This window comes from Cupressus sempervirens, chromosome 9 (assembly GCF_028749045.1).
Source record: "Cupressus sempervirens isolate cs-2001-9-10 chromosome 9, ASM2874904v1, whole genome shotgun sequence".
NCBI lineage: Eukaryota > Viridiplantae > Streptophyta > Pinopsida > Cupressales > Cupressaceae > Cupressus > Cupressus sempervirens.
In genome coordinates this window covers 613,508,080-613,528,315 of record NC_143126.1, presented here as the reverse complement: position 1 = coordinate 613,528,315, position 20,236 = coordinate 613,508,080, and positions in this window count along the sequence as shown.

The following is a 20,236-nucleotide window of genomic DNA, read 5'->3' as shown; positions in this document are numbered from 1 at the left end:
TATTGGCCTCAAACTCAATTCTTTCAAACCCTATTTTTTTTTTGACACTTAGTCATTGCTATGTTCTTCTATTGAGTCAACATTGTCTCTACTCTTCTCTCTCACTTAGATTTCACTATATTGCCTGGTCTTCACTATGCTCAGTTGCTTTTACATCTTCTTCATTATCTTTCTCAAACATTACTATCACTCAAATGATACTATTTTCTTGACTATCTCTTAAGTTCCTTAATCTTATGCTTCATTGACCTAGTAAAATTATCACTTGGTAAAGCTTACTATTTTACAAAACTTATTGTGTTCTCTTCTAAGCACCAACTCAATTATCTTCTTCCATTTATATAATAATTAAACAAAACATTATCTTGTCAAAGATTAATTGATCAAGTGCCCAATTTAATTCCGACATACATGATCATTATTACTCAACAACTTCACTAGTTTCCAACAATCTCCCTCTTTGGCATTGATGGAAAAACCTCTATTTACCATGCAAATGTTCTCATGATTTATCTTTATCAAATCCCTTTATGATTTGATATAGATCTTCATTAATATCCTTAGTTTCATTCCAATTTTCATCCATAAACTCCCTTACACTTCTCCCTCTATGATACCAATTTTAGATTCTTTAATTCTAACACAATTGTATTGACTCCCTCTTTCACATCTCTTCTTAACATTAAGCTTCTCCCTCTTTTACTAGATGGATGGTAACTTGAACATACTCCCACTCTTAATAATAAATGGTAACTACATACACATAATTTCCCTCATTCACAATAATGCCAAAGACATCATCCATTGTCATTCATAGTTTCATCCTCACTTTATCATTGTCTAAGTGATCGCTATCTGACTGATATTGCGAGGTCACTTCTTTTTTCATCTATGACTTGAATCCTTGCAGTCTCTACCCATGCTTCTATCCATATTTTCATAGCTTTAGGAAGCTCCTAAAGTTTGACCTTCTACATCAATGTGTAAGATATTATGATCATATCAATTGATGCAATATTGTATCTCTCCTCAATTTTCCTTAGATTGGGGAATGACCCTAAATTACATCTTAGATACTCAAAATCATCATTTGATAATGACTTAGTGAATATATCATCTATTTTCTCCTTTGTGTTCACATACTCTAGTCTCAATTCTTTGTCTTGTACCAACTCTCTCAAATAATGATACTTGTGTACAATGTGTATTGTCTTTGTGTGCATCTCTTCCTTCATACCTTTCAATAATTCCTTGATCCACATAATGTTAGAACAATTTTCTACTACAACAACATACTCAACCTATATTGTGGATTGAGAAATACACTTTTTCTTATTGCTTGTCCATGAATACAATCTCCTGCCTAGAAAAAAAGTGCCTCCACTTGTACCCTTTCTATCATCAATTTTTCCTACCTATTGTGGTTTCACATTGCATGACCCATTTCTCCTAGAAATGGGGACCCCCTAGTAAATTTTTTTGTCTCCTAGACCCATAGTCTAGGGCCTAGGTCATTTTTGGAACTCCTTCTAGAGTCTGGGTCTAGCTTTTGTGTCCAACAAAGAAGCCCCCTGGTATCAAAAATAAGAAAATTAGGAGATTTAAAGTGTTTTTTATTGCATATGTGCACTTGTACACTAGAAACTATGTGCTCCTATCCATGGTGTACAAGTGCCTTGAATGTGCAAGTGTACACTTATTTCCCATTGGAGATGCACACTTGTGCAACTGCACAAGTATGCACCTGCAAAGGGTGCATCCTGGGTCTAGGCCTATATAAACCCGAGACCCCCTCCCCTCTCTTCATTATTCTTGCATGCTTCTATGCTACCACACATCTACACTTGTCAAGTTACACTAACTTGCAACACAACACAAAACACAAGGTAGAAAACACTAAAGGCGGACACATGCACATTTATCCAAGATGCACATGTGTGCACCTTTGTTCACACAAAACAAAAAACCCTAAAACCAACACCTAAAAACCTAAGGCACAAAGGTAGGAGAATGTGCACACATGCACACCTATTCAAGGTGCACATCTGTACAACTTTTTACAATGAATCCTACAACCTAATCTAACAAAGTCCAAGGAAAGACCTCCCCAAGGTGTGCACATGTGTACCTTTCATAAAAAATTTAATACAAAACATAAGGGTGTGCACATGCACACCCAGCTAAGGTGTCCATTTGTGAACTCTTTCATAAAACACTAAAAGACTTAGTCCCACATCTTTTTCATTTCCACATGCAAATGCGTTGTAGTTCCCATGCGTATTTGCACACCCATTCAAGATGTGCATGTGCATAACTACATGGAAACACATAAATTGACCAACTAGGGGTCATTAAGCACACATAGCACACCTATGAAGGTATGCAAGATGTGTTATTTTGCATCTTAAGGCTATTGGAGCAAATTGAATTGGTTTTCCTCTATTTGGGTGATTCGGGTTAGGTTGTTTGATAATTAGGGTTTGTTTTAGGTGATATTTTTAGTTCTTTAGACTAATGTATTTCTTGTGTGAAGATATAATGGTTTCATCATCATCCTCAATGGAAAAAAAGATTACTCTCAAGCCTATTGTCTTCAAATACCAAGGAACACCAAAGAAATCCTACTTTCAAGACAGACATTGAGCTTAGACATATTGACTAGAATACATTCCTCACCATATGCAATAAGCCTAAAGAAAGATCCACAATGGTATCAACTATGATCAAGTCAAGGCTGGTAAATGCAACATCACATTTGACTTCTGTAAAATCCTCTAAGTTAATTATGACATTGGTAGAACATTATGTTCTTGAAGAAAAGGTTGTCAAGTCCATCACAGGGGAGATATTCTAGGATCTTTGATAGAGGAATATTGAGAAGGTGTTTCATTCCCAAGGGCCAATAAATATGTAAATATGACCTATGAATGGGCAAAAAGGTGGTATAGGGAGAGAGAAAAGAAAGCGAAAGAAATAATTCAATCTTCCTTCTTGATTGATAGAACATTGGTAGGCCATAGAGTCAGAAAGGTAGACATGACTTAGGGTTATATGAAGGATGATATTGGATATGCCATAGTGCTTTTGAGTAGAGTTATGGGCTTAGAAGTGGTTAGGCATCTTAATATCTAGATAGTGTACTTCATAGAGACCATCAGGGTGTAAAAAAATGCCAATGGACTTGGCTACTATCCTTAGTGATAATCTACATGAATAACTAGTAGATGTGAAAGCCAACTGAAGATTTTAGATGACATCATACATGGTGTACTTACTAGTGGCTAGGATAATCAACTACCTAGGACTTTACAAAAGGGATAGCATGCAAGATGAAAATGCATGGCCCTATGTAGTATACCCTCAGCTAGTAAAGAAGAAGTTTTGAGATCAGAGCAAAGAATACATGATAGTGAATGATAGTTTTATATTCTCAATCATCTAATTCGTAGAAGGTGATTATGCTAAATGGATGTTAGTGGAGGTAGCAACCATAATCATAGAGATCAATGCCTACTATATCCAGTTCAAAAAATTCACATACCTAAGGGTAGTAGGCACATAGGTGAACCCAATGAAGCTCCCAAGATATCCTTCTAATAGGCTCATTTTGTTGTAGATCACTAGGAAACTCACATCTACATATGACAAAGTAAGGAAATGACACAAGAAGACATGGGTGTGGCCGATCACCATAGGTGCCATCAAGGTTAAGAAAAATCACAATATAAAGACCTTTGAATCAAAATGGGATTAGTATCCCTTGGATGAGTAAAACTTCCCTCCCCCATACTTTGATAATACTGGAAGGGTACAATATCTAGTAGGGAAGTAGTTCATGCATGAAGATACATTAGAGGATCACTGGATGAATGTTATAGATACTATGATCTCTCAATTAGAGACTATTGTAAGATTACTCTATATTTAGCAAAAAAGGCACATAAAGATGAAGATACCATTGAAGGTTGTTAAGAAAGACATAAAAGATGTCTTAGAACCATTGTACAGCATGGATAAGATATATGACAAGCCCATAATGAACGTAGAAATTGGTGGGGATGAGAATGTGGACATCAACAATAGATCCTATATTATCTAGTTGACAAGGGAATGGATCAAGAAACCATTCAAACTTGATCTAGTTCCCTAGGATATTCCTCTTTAAGCCACAACACACTGAACTAGGGGTAAAAGTGCAAAAGAATAGTACCAACCTTCCCTGCTCAATCCCTAGTGAGGCTAGAAATAATCTATCAACATGAGAGGGATGTTGAGTACTTTAGGGAAGATAAAGGGAAGAAAAATAGGAAGAGAGTGATGAAGGTTAACAAATAGATAGATTAGGCCCATGAACCTCAACAACTGCAACAAGGTCTTGAACAAGTAGGGCCTCAAGATGTGCAGGCAACCTAAGTCCAAGAGACTAAACAAGCGCATCCACCTGGATAGGAGTAGGAACAAGCACTAGGGGAAGAATAGATGGTGTTGTGGGTAGGTCAAGTGGAATAATCCTCTCCCTCAACATCTATGAAGGCTAGGATAGAGTTCACTATGGCAAGGTTACATAGGAGAAAACTAAAGAAAAAAGATACTCCTCCTCAATAGGTACTTGAAACCATTCCTGAAGTTGAAGAAGAAGAGGAGGAACAACTTGATAATGTCCCTATTATCACAAAAAAAATTATCCTTGTCCAAATTTTTTACCTAAGTAAAACCTTGTAAAATAGGGAAACAACCTCCAAGTTATGGGACTTGAACTATGGGATTGAGTATCTAGAGAAGGTTGACTTCCTTTACTATCAGGATACACCTAACTACACTTAGAGAAGAAAAGGGAGAAGGGATGCATGAAAGAAAACCTACCTAATCTATTCTAAGGAGATGATGTACCAAAATAGAGTGTTTGAACCAATCTCTACCCATACATGCACACTTGAACTATTATGACATTGAAGATATACATATCAGGCTTGTATAAATCCAACAATCACACATAGATTAGACAACCAAAATGAACAACACAAGGAAAGAGATATTTGACTTATATATCATTCATAGGTCAAAAGAGATATAGTCATACAAATTGCAGATAGCCACAAATTGTTGAAGAGAGGCAAATAGGTCTTGCACATTCATTAATGGTTGAAGAAGATAAGGCAAAATGTCATTAGATTAAAAGGAAAAGGGGATTTATAGTGAACTTGCAGAGCAATATTAGAGAAAATAGAGAAGAGACAACCCTTAACAAAATTTACAAAATTTTCCTTTATAGCTTAGGCATAACTGAGATATTTTCTGCCCTAAACCAAACTCAACCACTACATTTAGTATTTACTATAAATCTAGAAGAAATTTGATCATGGGACAACACTAGATACAATGTAATCATTAAAACCTTAGCTAGAAGGAACTTGGAAATTATAGAAATGAAGCCATTCAATACAAAAAAAATAAAATGGGCAATCAAATGGTGGAAGAAGTTTCCTTTGTGTTATTTTTGGCTTTGCATTCATTTGGAAGTGGTTAGGATCTATCAAGAAGATCAGATCATGCAAGAAAACCCAATTCCCTTCATTTCTAGCTCATGAATTAGCAAATTCATCAAGTCAACTAAGTCTTGCAACAAGAAACCATCATGTGGACCAACCATGTTATTTCTTTTTGCCACCTCATGGATTTTTCATGTGTTTGGCCCATATTATTTAACTAACTATGCCACCCCAAAACTTAACCGTGGCAGTTAGAATAAATATTAACTTAACTACAATGTTAACTCCCAACTACATCTTCCTTTCCTTTTAAACTAGGCCCATGGAGACACATGGTAAAAAGTCTCTTTCTCACATCCCTTAAAAACCTTACAACTTCATAAAGTGTGAAAGCACCAACTATCAATCATTACAAGATCGATACCAAAAACATAACTGGTCCATCAACCATGTAGTCAACACCCTTAACCAATAAAAACTTGTTAACTTGCCACACTACTCTGACATATCTACTTTGGTCTGAAAAGTTCCATCACCATTCCACTTTGTGACCCACAAGAGAAGTGACCTTAATAATTTAATGTGTCAACAAGGTGCTTTCTTGCATTCGTTAAAAGCCTTACATCTTGATAAAGTGGGAAAACACCAACCATAGATCATCTTTGATTTGATGATGAATGGAAATATGAGGTCCACTAACAACCCACATCAGTACCTTAGCCAATGGAGAATCTTCCATATACCAACTCGACCTAATAGCTTCTTTCTGTCTATAGCCCATAATGAAAACATGACCCCCACATCCACACGGTAGTGATGCACTTTCCCACCTTTCATTTTGAGAAAATACCTATTGTCGATCTTAGAAGATCTGATGATGGACAAGATCTAGATCTGTAGAGATATTAAAATGTGTAGCCACTTAGGAAATAAGATATAACCTAAGGTTTTAAATATTTATTTTTTGCATGCCCTAATTTGAATATTTCAAATATATGAATGTTATATAGTTTAAATTCAAATATGGAAATTTTAGTAGGAAGGTAAAAATGACCAACAATTCCCTTGAGTCATAAGACTTGATCAAAAAAGTCCTTGGAAGAGAAAAGGAGTTTGAATTTAACACCACCATATGATCCAAAAAAAATTATTTAGGTCACAACTTTTGAGGATGAGCAACAATAGTGGATCATAGATATGGAGGGTCATTAGACTGATGTCTTTGATCTATTAGATTTTGATTTCATGCCAGTAGGCACCAAGATGGTAGGGGAGAAAATATGGGATACCACCTCTGCCTCAAGGACCTCTAGGCCTACCCCTACTACCATCTCATGATCTATCATTTATGGATAAAGGATCTATAACACCACTTTTTCCATCTACTGAAGTAGAAGAACAAGCACCAAAGGAAGATGAAGAGCCCCACCAAATGCAAGCTAATGAAGTATTGGAGGAGGGGAAAATACATGAGGAACCTATAAAAAAATTTCATGATATTGAGGCTAGAACTTTAGCCCAAGTAGAAACAAAAACTTAATCTAGTAACCTCTCTCAGTAAGAAAAGACTCTAGAGAGGACTGATAAGGGAAAGGGACCTATAGTGAATATCCCCTCTTCAGTCAAATATATGTCTCCAATGGGTAGTAAACCCACTTGGATGAAGAGGGAGGTTATGGTTCGACAAAAGGAAATTAAATGTAACTATTGAGTAGGGAATAGATGAGCTAGTAAGAGCCATCAAGAAGCCTAAGCCACCTATGGGTAATGCATGACCATTGGCCTTAATCATGAAGAACCAAGATCTAGACTTTCTTGTACACATAGCCATCCCTCTTCCACATGGTGACATCAATGATTTGACTCCTAGTGATTACCAAATCAAGGAGGTCCTATTAGGAAAGCCCACAATAGACACAACTAAAATATTGATCACTATGTGCATAAATAAGTGTTCAAGTACATCGACATAAATGAGTGGGAGCTGCTAATGATGAGAAAACAAAATGATATTACGAGAGACTATTTGCATGGAATTGTGGGCCTAATAGACTTAGAAAATCTGAAGATCACTCTTGCTATGGCATTAGAGAGGAAGGAAAAGGGGACAATTTAGATGGATCCATTTTTGGGAGCATGTTAACAATGGTGTAAAATTTTTGAACAAAAGGGCATACAAATAATATAAGGTAATTTGAACCTATTACATCACATTCAATCAAGTGTAGATAAACTGGATTCCATAGTGAACCAAGATTTTGGACTAATGGATGAGGTACATACCTAGGCAAAAGACATGTAGATTTTGACAACAATAAAGGGTCAAAGGTATCATACACTCATGAAAGTATATACAACAGAAGAGCTTGATAAGCTAAAAGATTGTATTGAGAAGATAGCTATTAAAAATAAGGTCATGGAAGGACTTCATGAAGATATTAAGAGGTTAAGGGACTAGACTCAAGAGCAAATTTTGGATGTAGAGAAGTACTATGTTGCTCTACCCTTGAGATTTTTAAAGATGAGCCAAAAATAAAACTCAAGTTAGTGCAATTAGTTGTCTAAAAATTATGGAGAAATTTTAAGGATGCTTCATCTGATGAAGATATTAGACAAGCATTTGAGACTGAAGAGGTATTGTTCAAATTGGACACTAAATTAGAGGATTTTGTAGATACCTGTATGGAGGTTAGTAACCATCGACAGATAGTTAAAGATAAGTATAAAGTGTTGAATTTTCTAAATGGTTCCCAAGAAGTGGAGATTATAGATAAATTCAAGAGAAAATATCCAAACATAACTCTAGTATAAAGGGGCATAAAATCCAGAAGCTAGAAATCCATTTTTGACACTTGGGAAAATTTTGGATTTTTTGAACTTGTCATCAAGGTGCACAAGGTACACTAGTGCACACGGTGCATAGGTGTGCAGTTATGCTATTCATAGAGGTGCACCAACAATTTTGAAGAAGTAATAGTACACTGACAATTAATTGCCAATTCCTAATTTAAAGCCTTCCATGCACCAGAAATGCATTCTAATGACAATTTATCTCCTAAAAATGACCAAAGAAGGTCAAGCTTCCATTTTTAGACCTTCTAGTGATCTTAGATCCTCTTGCAACTTCCTTCTTCTTATCTACTTCTTTTATTATTTTCAATCATGTAAAGCCTTATGTACCTGTTAATTGATATAAACAAGGGTGGAGACCTACTTCGCACCATTTAGAGAGTTAGTTTGTATATAATTAGATTTTTTTAAATTAGTTTTAAGCATGTGTTTGCATTCTAAGAGCTCTCATTCTCAACATAAAAAGAGGGGATGACTTCTTATAAATTTAGGAATGAATATGTATTCTAGACCATTATTTTGATGCAATAATATATGTTGTTGGTGCTCCCATTCTAAGTGTAGTTATTTTTTCTAGAGTGTGTTATCTTTGTGAATTCTTGTTTATGAATAATAATGGAGCCAATCGTTTTGTTGTGTTGATTTGATTATGTAACCTTTTAGTTTTGGTGTTTGGCTCATGTTAACAAATTCTACTAATGTACCGAGTTGGAGAAGAGATCATCTATTGTTCCTACATAGCTTCTTGTACCGCATGAGCACCCTTTCTATGGCCTTGCAATTTGATGAGAAGTGAACCATCCTTTAGTTATTACTAAGTTTCCATTGATGATTGCATTAGTGGATTTGAGGAAGTGTTGCTCTAATTTTCATTAGTCTCATACCCAATCTTTTTGACAATTTAACTCGTAGACGTGTTGTTATCATGGTTTATGTCCATTAGGAATTTTCCTTTCAAGTTATTTGATTTCATTGCTTGTTACCTTATCTTTGTTATTTTCTTGTCTAGTACTTGGTTAGATTAGGAATTCATATGGTTGCATTATTAAATTGCATTTCATCATAAAACAAAAAATGCCAAAGATATATCTCTTTTGTAGTCACTTTTCAAAACAACAGGCCAAATGTCTTATCCAAATTAGTTCAAACTAGAAAAGGCTTCCCTATGCACAAATCTATTTATCTTCAACTGAGCAGATTCTAGTAGGTCACAAGATCACTGAGAGCCCTGGAGTTGATCCTAGATTAGCTTTTCAAGAGAGGAGTTTGAAAAGACTTCTGCCATTAAACATTATGCAAAATGACAGCTCAACAAAAGTGGTGCTAGAAGGAGGGCCCCATACCATTCAAAATAGAAAAATAAATTGCTCTTTTGAAATTTGAAGTTTTTGGAAGTTCAAAACAATTTCTATCCAAAACTATTAGAAGGTGCACAAGGTGTGCTATTTTTAAGAAAGTGTACTTTTGCAGAGGTGTGCTTTTTATAGAATTAATAGAAGCTCAAAGATCCTGATCCAACTTCTCCATTTTAGAGAGCTTTAAGATCTTTAGATAATGAGCCAGAGTTCTTAGAAATTACTCATTTTGACAAGCTTCGTATTGATAAAGGATTTCCCAAAATTCTATCACTTCCATTCAAAAATTCATCATCTTTAGTTCCACCTTTGAACCAAACTCCACCCATTTTTCCACTAAATCCTCCACCAATGACATTGTTTTTAAACATAGTAGATTCACCAAATAAATTGCAAGGCTCATTTAATGACCTTCCCAAGAATCCTAAGAAATTCTTCCCAAGGTTCATCTATAGAGAAACTCGAAAAGCTGAGGACCATGTCAAAGTTTTTAAGGAAATATGCAATCAAAAGAAACTTCAACAAGAGAATATGGCACACCACTTATTCCCATACTCATTAGGAGAAGTCACATTTAACTAGTATGTGAATTTTCCACTAGGATGTATCTAGAACTGGGCCACTTTCAAAAAGTTATTCCTTGAACAATTCAAAAAAAAATTTCAACCCTGCTATGATACATCATTAGTTCATATCAATAAAAATGGATCCAATGAACACTATTTCATGTTTTAATCATTACTTTCATATGACTTATTGCAAGTTGGAAACACCCTATACTATACCCGTTGAAGCTACAATTTAGATTTATCTTAATGCTATGGACCATTGGATGGCTATATTTCTACGAAGATTCCTTGCTGAAAAATTAACACATTAGAAAAGGTCCTCAATGAATCAATTACCTTTACCAAGAAAGCCAATCCTAATGAAGGATGACTGATGGTTCTCACTCAAGAGACTACAATGATACCAATATATCTTGCTGGAACACCATTGATGCCTACTCAATTCATTCCAATAAATCCAATCCCGCTACAATAGAGACCAATAGTACTGGTTCTAGTCATAACCTATCTAGGATATGAACCTCCAAAAGTTTCTTTCTTAGAGAAAAAGGAAACAATTTCCGTTGAACTAGAAAATAACATAAACTTTGAGATTGGTCAAATGAAGAAAATAATATCTTAGATTACTAACGAATTAACCTGCTTGAGTTTGTCCCAAGGACAAAATAACAACTTTCAAAGAATGAATACAACCCCTTACAACAACAACTATGGTCATAATTATAACAAGAAATTTAATGAAAAAAAGAATGCGAGAAATAACAATACAAGGAATAGTTATAATCGTCCAAATTACAACAATGGCTTGCAAAGGTAGAATCGACAATGGAATACTCATCCAAATAATGGAAGCATCCATGCTAATAATAACAACAATGCTCAATATGTAGACATCAACCAATATGACAATAATTAGAATATACCTAATGATGGTGGCACATACTTCAATTGAAATCAAGAGATGAATCAAAATTCACAAGTCAATAATGGTGAGTCTCCCATGTAGTACAATGCTATGGTGTTAGGATCTTTTGATACTCCACAAAATCCTCAAATGGAATAAACATCTAGTGAAGAATTCACTTTTCCACTTAGTCAAGAATCAGATCCTCAACCAGAAAAGATGCTAGCTTTTCAAAATGACAATCAAAATACTTACAATTTGTGTAAACAAAGGGAACCTATGACCAATGGGATTCCTCCTACCTTGCATCCAAAACCTCAATATCCAAGAGCTAATAATAATCTAGTACTTACCAAAGCACCCTACATTGGGCAACAAAATCAAAATCAAGGGAACGTGCTTATGATCCTAAAGAATCCTATGTGGGAAATTGAAAAGTACAATGTAGTGGAAGATCAAAAGAGAACCAAGTCTAATATGCCCATGTTTGACATGCTACAAAATTGTCCTAAACAAAGGGAAGCAACGATGAGGACTCTAGATCATGCAAAGGCAATGCAAAATGCAAACATAATCCCTCTAAAAAAAACATCACAATAAGTTAATAATTTTGAGGTGATGCCTACTATGTATAAAGATAGGGCTGAAATACCTCCTTTCTTAAGTTGATACAATGGAACTAGTAGTGGGTTTTAATAAGGTTCCTAGAATCCTCTTTATTGAAGGTTATTAAAAATGAGTGTCTTTTCAAATAAAATCTACCCCAAAAAACCAATCACAAGTTTTTGAAAAGATGGTTATGGTTATCCCAACCTAAACCACCCCTAGGAATTCCCAATCACAAGGAAAACCAATCTCCAAGACAACTAATCACTAGTTGCTCCTAAGGTTATCACAAGGCATATTTTGACACAAAAATCCCCAAACACATATAAGGACTAGGGGTGATTGTAAATCCTAGAATTGTTCTTATTAGGTCCAAAAAGTATGAATCAAACATTAGATTCAAACTATAAAACATTTATTGAATAATTGCTTCACAAACTCAAGGAATGGCTTGCAGCCCTTGAAAATTGAAAACTTGATTTAAAATTAGCAATATGCACATAACCCAAGGAATTAATCATAGATTTAGATACCCTTTTTGGGTTTACATAACATGCCAAAGCACTGGGATCCCAAGATGAGAATGTAGCAAGTAAAACTTGAAATCTCGCTTGGTAGGATTAGGATTAGGCATTTAGGGTACCATTAACAAAGTAGGTACTCCAATCCTTAAAAAAAGGATCAATTAAAAAATAGGAACATAAATATATTCATATTATATGATCACAAACCAAATCCTAGGCCTTGAAGCCTTATCTGTATCGAGTTATGGGAGATGTTGCTATGGTTTCCTAGTATGCACATAAATCTTGCATGCCTAGGGCATCAAGTTTCTCTCTCTAGTCTGCCTCTTTTGACATGAAACCAAAAAAATCCTAAAATAAATTTTCCATACTTGGATTCCACCTAGGGCCATCAAATTCCCTGGTGGAATCTCAAGATATGAGAGGAAATTGATGAAACCCTAGATATTTACACAAAATTGTGATAGCAATTAGTAAAATGGAGATATCTAGAGTTGTATGATGAGTTAGGATCTCATTAAAAGTGCATTTGAATTTTGGTTCAATAGGATATCCAATTATAGTATAATTCTATACCCATGTGTCAGAGGGCGTCTATACAACTTGTAACAACATTAGAATTGGCAAAAAAATTGGTATTTTTATGGATTGAGAGAAAAATTACATATTGTGTGTCTACCACCCACTTGAAAGGGATATTTAGACCTTCCCAATGGTTATAAAAACCATTTGAACCAAGCTATTGGGAGTTCAAAATACAAATTTTACAAAAAGTTGCTAAAAATTGATTGATAACATTTTAGCAACTTTACAAATTTTAGTGCAACTTTTGCCTATAACATCTAAAGTTAGTTTTAACCAATACAACATGGATAATAAAATGTTAAAACATGAAAAATTAATCTATCTTGATATTCTAGGCTATTTGACACTTTTGACCATAGTTGACCAAGGGTTCATAGGGCACCAAGCTTAGAACTAGGACTCACAAATGGGTCAATATGAATAGCCAATAATCCTAATCAAACCTAATGGTTCAAAAGACTTCAAAATAGTCTTAACATTTCAATTTATTAGGGTTCCCCTACACCACTTAATTAGTCTTAGAATTTTTAGAAAAAAACTTGCACAATTGTCTTATAGATTAAGGAGCTTCTTGTAATGTCATGAAACTTTCAATAGCTCAAAGGTTGGGAATCACTCCTCAAACCTCAAATTAGGTAGTGATACAACTTGACAAGACATAAGTAAAATTTATTAGGGTATTGAAAGATGTTAGAATATAGTTGACTATAGACCCCAAAATTCAAGACATTATAGACATAAGTGTGGTTGAAATTCTTGAAACTTATGGATTATTTCTTAGTAGAGAATGGATAAGGTGTTTTAGAGGATGGTTTTCAATTGATATTACTCAATTATGGCTACCTTGGAAGGGACTAAGTAATTAGATGAAGATTGATGTTGAGCCAAAGCTAAAAACAATGATCACATAATACAATGCACCAAACAAGGTAGAATTTTTTCAAGTTGAGCTAGGATCCTACAAAGTGATGTCTCTTGACATAGATGTGGCTAAGAAATCTAACCAGTTGAATAAACAAAATATAATTCCTACTCCAAAAGAAGAACTCATTACTTAGTTTGTATATAGTATGGTTGAAAACTTACAATGCTTAGGAGAGGAAGCATACCCAAATATTTTACTTCTTTTGGGATTTTGTAGGTTACAAAAAGTCAGTCATTCATAATTTGAGTGCTCAATTGTCAAGAAGCAGTTGCTATGGTACTCACTCAAATAATGCAATAAAAAAAAACCAAATACCAAATGAGGTACAAAATGAAAGTTTAATTTCTACAAGCACACCTAAATTGGTTTAGATTTATGAAGAAGAAAACGAAGATTCCAATGCGTTATATAGTGAAAATTCTTGAGATAGTGGGGGCTTATCCAATCCTCCACCTAGAATGATCAAAGTTCAAATGAGGAGACTTTTTGTAAAAGGACAAGGTTGGACCTTATTGGTCATTCATTCAAAATATCAGATTGATAAGATCACTAAATTGATTGGGGATATTCAAAGCTAGAAAGAAAAACAAATGACCCCTATATCCAAGATAAATTGTGGAAATTCACCAAGTCCACCATGTGAAAGATTGCAATGGGTCCAAAAGAAATAATCTTTTAAAACTCAAGTCAAGGAAAAGCTATGTACAAACACACACAAGATCAGAAAGCCAAAAGAACAACCAATAATGATACTCAAGTTTAACAACTCTAAATGTAAATTAGGAGCTGACATGGGTATTGAGCTAATTAATCCCAAAGGTAAGTCTTTTTATGTACCATATCATTTATAATTTATATGTACTAACAATGTTGAAGAGTATGAAGCCTTGATTTGAAAAAACCTCTTCACATTGGAAAAGGACATCAAAACTCTTATTAATGAATGAGATTCTTAGTTAGTAATTAGACAGGTGAAATCAATCTACTCATGCAATGATAGGAGACTACTTGTGTACCACAAAAGAGTTTGGGACTTGTTGGAAGATTTTGAGGCCTTGAACATAAGGTTCATCCCCAAAAAAATGGTTACCAATGCCCTTTCCATTTTAGAAAGTGCATTGCAACCCGTTGAAAGGAAAAAGCTAAATAGATTTCTAGTTGAATTGGTTTCTACCCCACCTATTCTAGATAATATTACAAACTTTTGAGTTTTTGAAGATGACCAAAACATTGTCAAGTTTATCAAGTGCAATGGCCTCTTCAAGGGAAAAGATATTGATGACATTCCCAATGAAAAACCTGAAGAAGATGAGCTAGAGGATAAAGATGGAATTATAAATTTGAAAACCAACACTATTCTTGAGAGGATGGTAGAGTTAGAACACATCTTTGATCAAGATGAATCAACATGTAGTAGGAGGAATGTTGAAGAAAAAGGGGTTGAAGAATGTGGTTCATATAATTTAGGCACAGAAGAAGACCCAAAGATGGTTAGAATCAGAAAAAATTGCAACTCTCAAGAATAAGAGAGTATGCTTCAATTTATTATAGAGTACAAAGATGTGATAGCATGGAGTTATGAAGAACTCAAGACCTATTATCCTAAAATCATCACACATGACATTCCATTGAAGCCAGATGCCAAAACCTCTCATCAAAGATAAAGACCACTGAATCACATAATTGAGCCTTTCATAATGAAAGAAGTACAAAAGTTACTTGATGCTAAATTTTTTTTCCTGATCTAACATTCTACATGGGTTGCTAACTTGGTCCTAGTAAGGAAAAAGACTGGACAAATTCACCTTTATGTGGATTTTCAAAATTTGAACTTAGCTTCCCAAAAGGATAATTACCCATTACCCTTGCTTGATGAAGTGTTACAAATTGTGAATGGGTCTAAAATGATGTCTTTTCTAGATGGATACTCTAGGTAAAATCAAGTGATGGTAGATGAAGAAGATAGGTTGAAGACTACATTTACAACAAAATAGGGAACCTTTGCATACCAAAGGATGCCTTTTATGTCGATCAATGCAGGAGCCACCTTACAAAGAGAGATGGACAAAGCATTTAAAGGGTTGATAAACAAGTGCATAGTCATCTACATGGATGACCTTATTATGTATTCTAAAGAAAGGGTACTAACATTGTGGACTTGAAGCAAGTGTTCAACCAATGTTGAAGGTATGGTAAATCATTGAAACCAAAAAAGTGCTCATTCAGTGTCACCAAAGGAAAGCTTCTTGGTCATATTATTTCTATAGTTAGGATATCTATTAATCCTAAAAGGATAGAAGCCATTCTTAATCTATAACCTCCTTATAGTTGTAAAGAGCTGAAATCTTTTTTGGCAAAATCAATTTTGGACATAAGTTCATTAGTGGATTTGCTAAGATAGTATGTCCTTTTAATGACCTTCTAAAGAAAGGAGCAAAGATTGAATGAGTTCCTTAAATAAATAAATCTTTTGAAGACATCAAAGTAGAAATCTCTACATCCCTAGTGCTTGTAAGTCCAAATTATGATTCACCACTCAAAATATATTTTCTTGCTTCAAGACATTCATGTGCTGGGATTCTTACTCAAAAGAAAGATCAAGAGGATGAGAAACCTATTGCATTCATGAGTTTCCTATTCAAGAATGTTGAGTTGAACTATTATAATCTTGAAAAACAATCTTTCACATTGATAAAAGAAGTTAAGAAATTTCTCATTATATACTTAGGATCAAGATATATGCAATTGTCCTTGAACCTATGGTTAAGACATTGCTGATGTAGAATGAACTAGGTGAGAGATGACGAAAATGGATGGAAATATTGCAAGAGTTTGATTTGGAGATTCAACCAATGAAGTTGGTAAGAGGAAAAGGATTAACCAAGATGTTAGCTTATAATGAGATTGGTAATGATAATGAAATTAGATTTGATGATGAAATCAACAGAGAGAATCATCAAAAGATCATGGTGTCTCACGTAGATATTTATCAAGCAATAATCACAAATATTTGGTATTAAGATATTGTTTACTATCATTTACAAAATCAATACCCCAATAGGATGAATAGTTCCTAGCAAAAAGGACTCAAGATGAACTATGAATCCTACATGTTGTAAGATAGAAAACTTTGCAAAAGGAAATACGAGGGAATTTATTTGAAATGTTTGGGAGATGAAGAAGTGAAAGAAGTTTTGGAACATTTTCATGACATATATGGTACAAGTCATGTATCAATAGAAGCTATAGTGCATATGATTTTGAGATTAGGTTATTTTTGGCCTACCATCTTTAAGGATACATTTGAACATGTGCTTTCTAGCCATATTTTCCAGGCAAGTGCAAATAGAGAAAGGCATCCAACTATGCCATTGCAATCAATGTTTGAGGTACACCCTTATGCTAAGTGGGGGTTGGACCTTATTGGTCCAATAAATCCACCATCATCTACTGGACATATGTTCATTCTCATAGCTATAGACTATTGCACATGTTGGATAGAAGTTGAAACATTTAGAAATTGCACATTAAAGGTAGTTACCGATTTCTTAGAAGAACACACTATCACAAGGTTTGGTATGTCATACTTCCTATTATGTGATAATGGATCATCATTTGCATTGATATTCCTTACTCAATGGGTACTAGATAATCAAGTTATAATCAAGTTCTCTTCAAATTACTATCCCCAAGGGAATGATGTGGTTGAGTCCATTGGCAAAAAATTGTTCATAGTGATAAAGAAAGTGCTATAGGAAAATCCAAGAGATTGGCACACTCAACTGCAATATGCATTATGGATGGATAGAGTCAGGATAAAAAAACACTTTTGGGACATTCCCTTATTTACTTGTCTACAAATAAAAATCAATGTTCCCACTTAATCATAGGATTCTAGCATTGAAATTTATGAAGGGATATGTTGAGGACATGGATAGAGTTTAGATCAGATTAATGAATCTCTTAGAATTGAATGAGAAAAGAAAAAACTTGGAGCATATGGTGCTACATTAGGCTATCATCAAATGGTGGTTCAACAAGTAGGCCATAATGAAATATTTTAAAATATCTAACCTTGTTCAACTATGGGATAAGGAAAAAGAAAATCTAGGCAATCATACTAAGTTTCAATCCTTGTGGATTGGCCCTTATAAAATTGCAGAGATTTTGGAAGAAATAATTTTAGGTTGAGTTCCTTACAAGGGGAATTAGTCCTATTTCCCATCAATGACTAGGTCCTAAAACATTACTTTGAGGGCTAAAAGTGGAAAACATTTCCATTATAAAAAAAAAATTCCTTGTCTACAAGTGTGTTTATTTTTCTACAAGTGTATTTATTTTCAGCAAGTGTGTTTTCTTTCAATTGTGTGTTTATTTCAGTTGTGTGTTTTCTTTCAAAGTCATGTCAGCCTAGGGGTTAGGTGCAATCAAGACTCATTCTTGACACATTTTATTAATTACTTTTATGGTTTTGACTTTTGGCAAGAGTATTTCTTTGTCAAAGCATTCAGATGATTTTATTTCTTTTACCAACTGAAGAATGGATGTTACTTTCAGTTGTAAAGGACTTATAGTCTTGAAATCAAAATTGGAGATTGATAGTTCTCAATAGTTTGCAAATTTAAAGATTGGCTACCTTGGTTTTTTCAAATCAAGGTTGACAACAACAAGGGATAGTTCAAGACTTTCTAGTTTAGACAAAAGGTCTTTTCAAAGAATTTCTAAGGTTACTATTTGGTGTGAGATTTTCCAAAAGTTCATAAAAGAGGAACATAGTGGTTATCAAACTAAAGATGAAATCTGAGAAACAACACCAATGTCTTGGCCACACAGTCTAGGAATGGTCAAGGTACAAAAAGAAAACAAAAAAGTAAAAGATGGTGTTAGGAAGGAAAGAATCTAAAAGGTTTAGAAAAGGGTAATCTAACATTAGGGATATGTAATCCAAAATGGTTATCCAATATCTATACACACTACCTCATGGAAGGATCAAATGGAAACATGCGATCTCCATGAAGTAGGATCCAAAAGATTACCCAGGACCCAAAATACAAATATGATAATTCATTAAGAGCCCTCTGTTTGAATTCACTCATCTGGTTAGACAATGATTGATACACATGATTTATGAGGATTCTTGATGAATGGACTGGTGGAGTGAAAGATTTTTTCCAAGTTTCCATAGATTCATGATAGATTGCATCTTGAAATGTCAAAGGAAATAAATACATTGTGCATAGATTGAGCTTGAAAATTTGAGATTCTAAAGTTTTGACTATCAAGGAACTTGAAAGCTATTTGAAGTATTCATGATTTAGTTGTTACTTGATACATGTTAGATGAATGCTTGCTAGTGAAGAAATGGCTTTGTCATTTCTTCCTTTTTGTTGGATCTATTTGTTGTGGTTTCACAATGTAGCCCCATTCCTCCTAGAAATGGGGATCCCCTAGTAAATTTTTTGTCTCTCAAACTCCTAGTTCGAGGCCTGAGTCATTTTTGGAACTCCTTCTAGAGTCTAGATCTAGTCTTTATCTCCAACTGAGAAGCCCCCTAGTGTCATAATTGAGAAAATTGGGAGATTTTATATGTTTTTTAGTGCATAATCTATGCCTGAAATGTGGGCCTTAGATCCTCACATACTTCAACAGGTCATTACCTAAGTGATCAGCCTAGAACAAACATTGAATTGTTCATTCGAGTAATCCAACAATGTAAACTGTTGCCTTCTAACTAAAAGGATTTTGCCTTTTCTCTCATAACAAGAAGTAGGCAACCAAACCCCTAGTATGAAGGATTTATGCAACTATATGAGAGTGCAATTAATCTAGATATGAATGCAAGTATTAATCTAGGAATAAGAAATAACATTTAATTTATATGTATGCATTGTATTAAGCTAAATGATATTTAAAAACTAGCAAATAAGAAAGCTATGAAAATATGAACACAATGAGTAAGTATTTTGACAAAAATTTGATGCATAAAATATTCAACCTCTGTAATGAGGAATTGGAGGCCTCTTAAATAGAGTTGCAGAATTGATTGACGATTAAGATCAATATGAATGGAAAATCAACATTAAAGTTGAGATTCATCTGAGATGGAAATTTGCTTATGCAGGTGAAGTTAACTATTTCAGATCTGAGTGTGATGAAGAGTTAACTGAGTTTCACATAAGTGTGAGAATAAGTTGACTAAATTAATTCCAATTCAAGAGATAGTTTGCTCAGAGTTTCCATTTCAAAATTGAAGAGAGGATTTGGAGAGATTATTTAATTTAATAAAATGAGATATGACCTCATAAATGTATAAACTTTAATTAATTGAATAATTAAATTCAATAATCAAAATAAGGGCATTATTAAATTAGATATATTGAACTCCTTTGTATTATTATCTAAAGAATAATTTAATTTAATTTAATTATG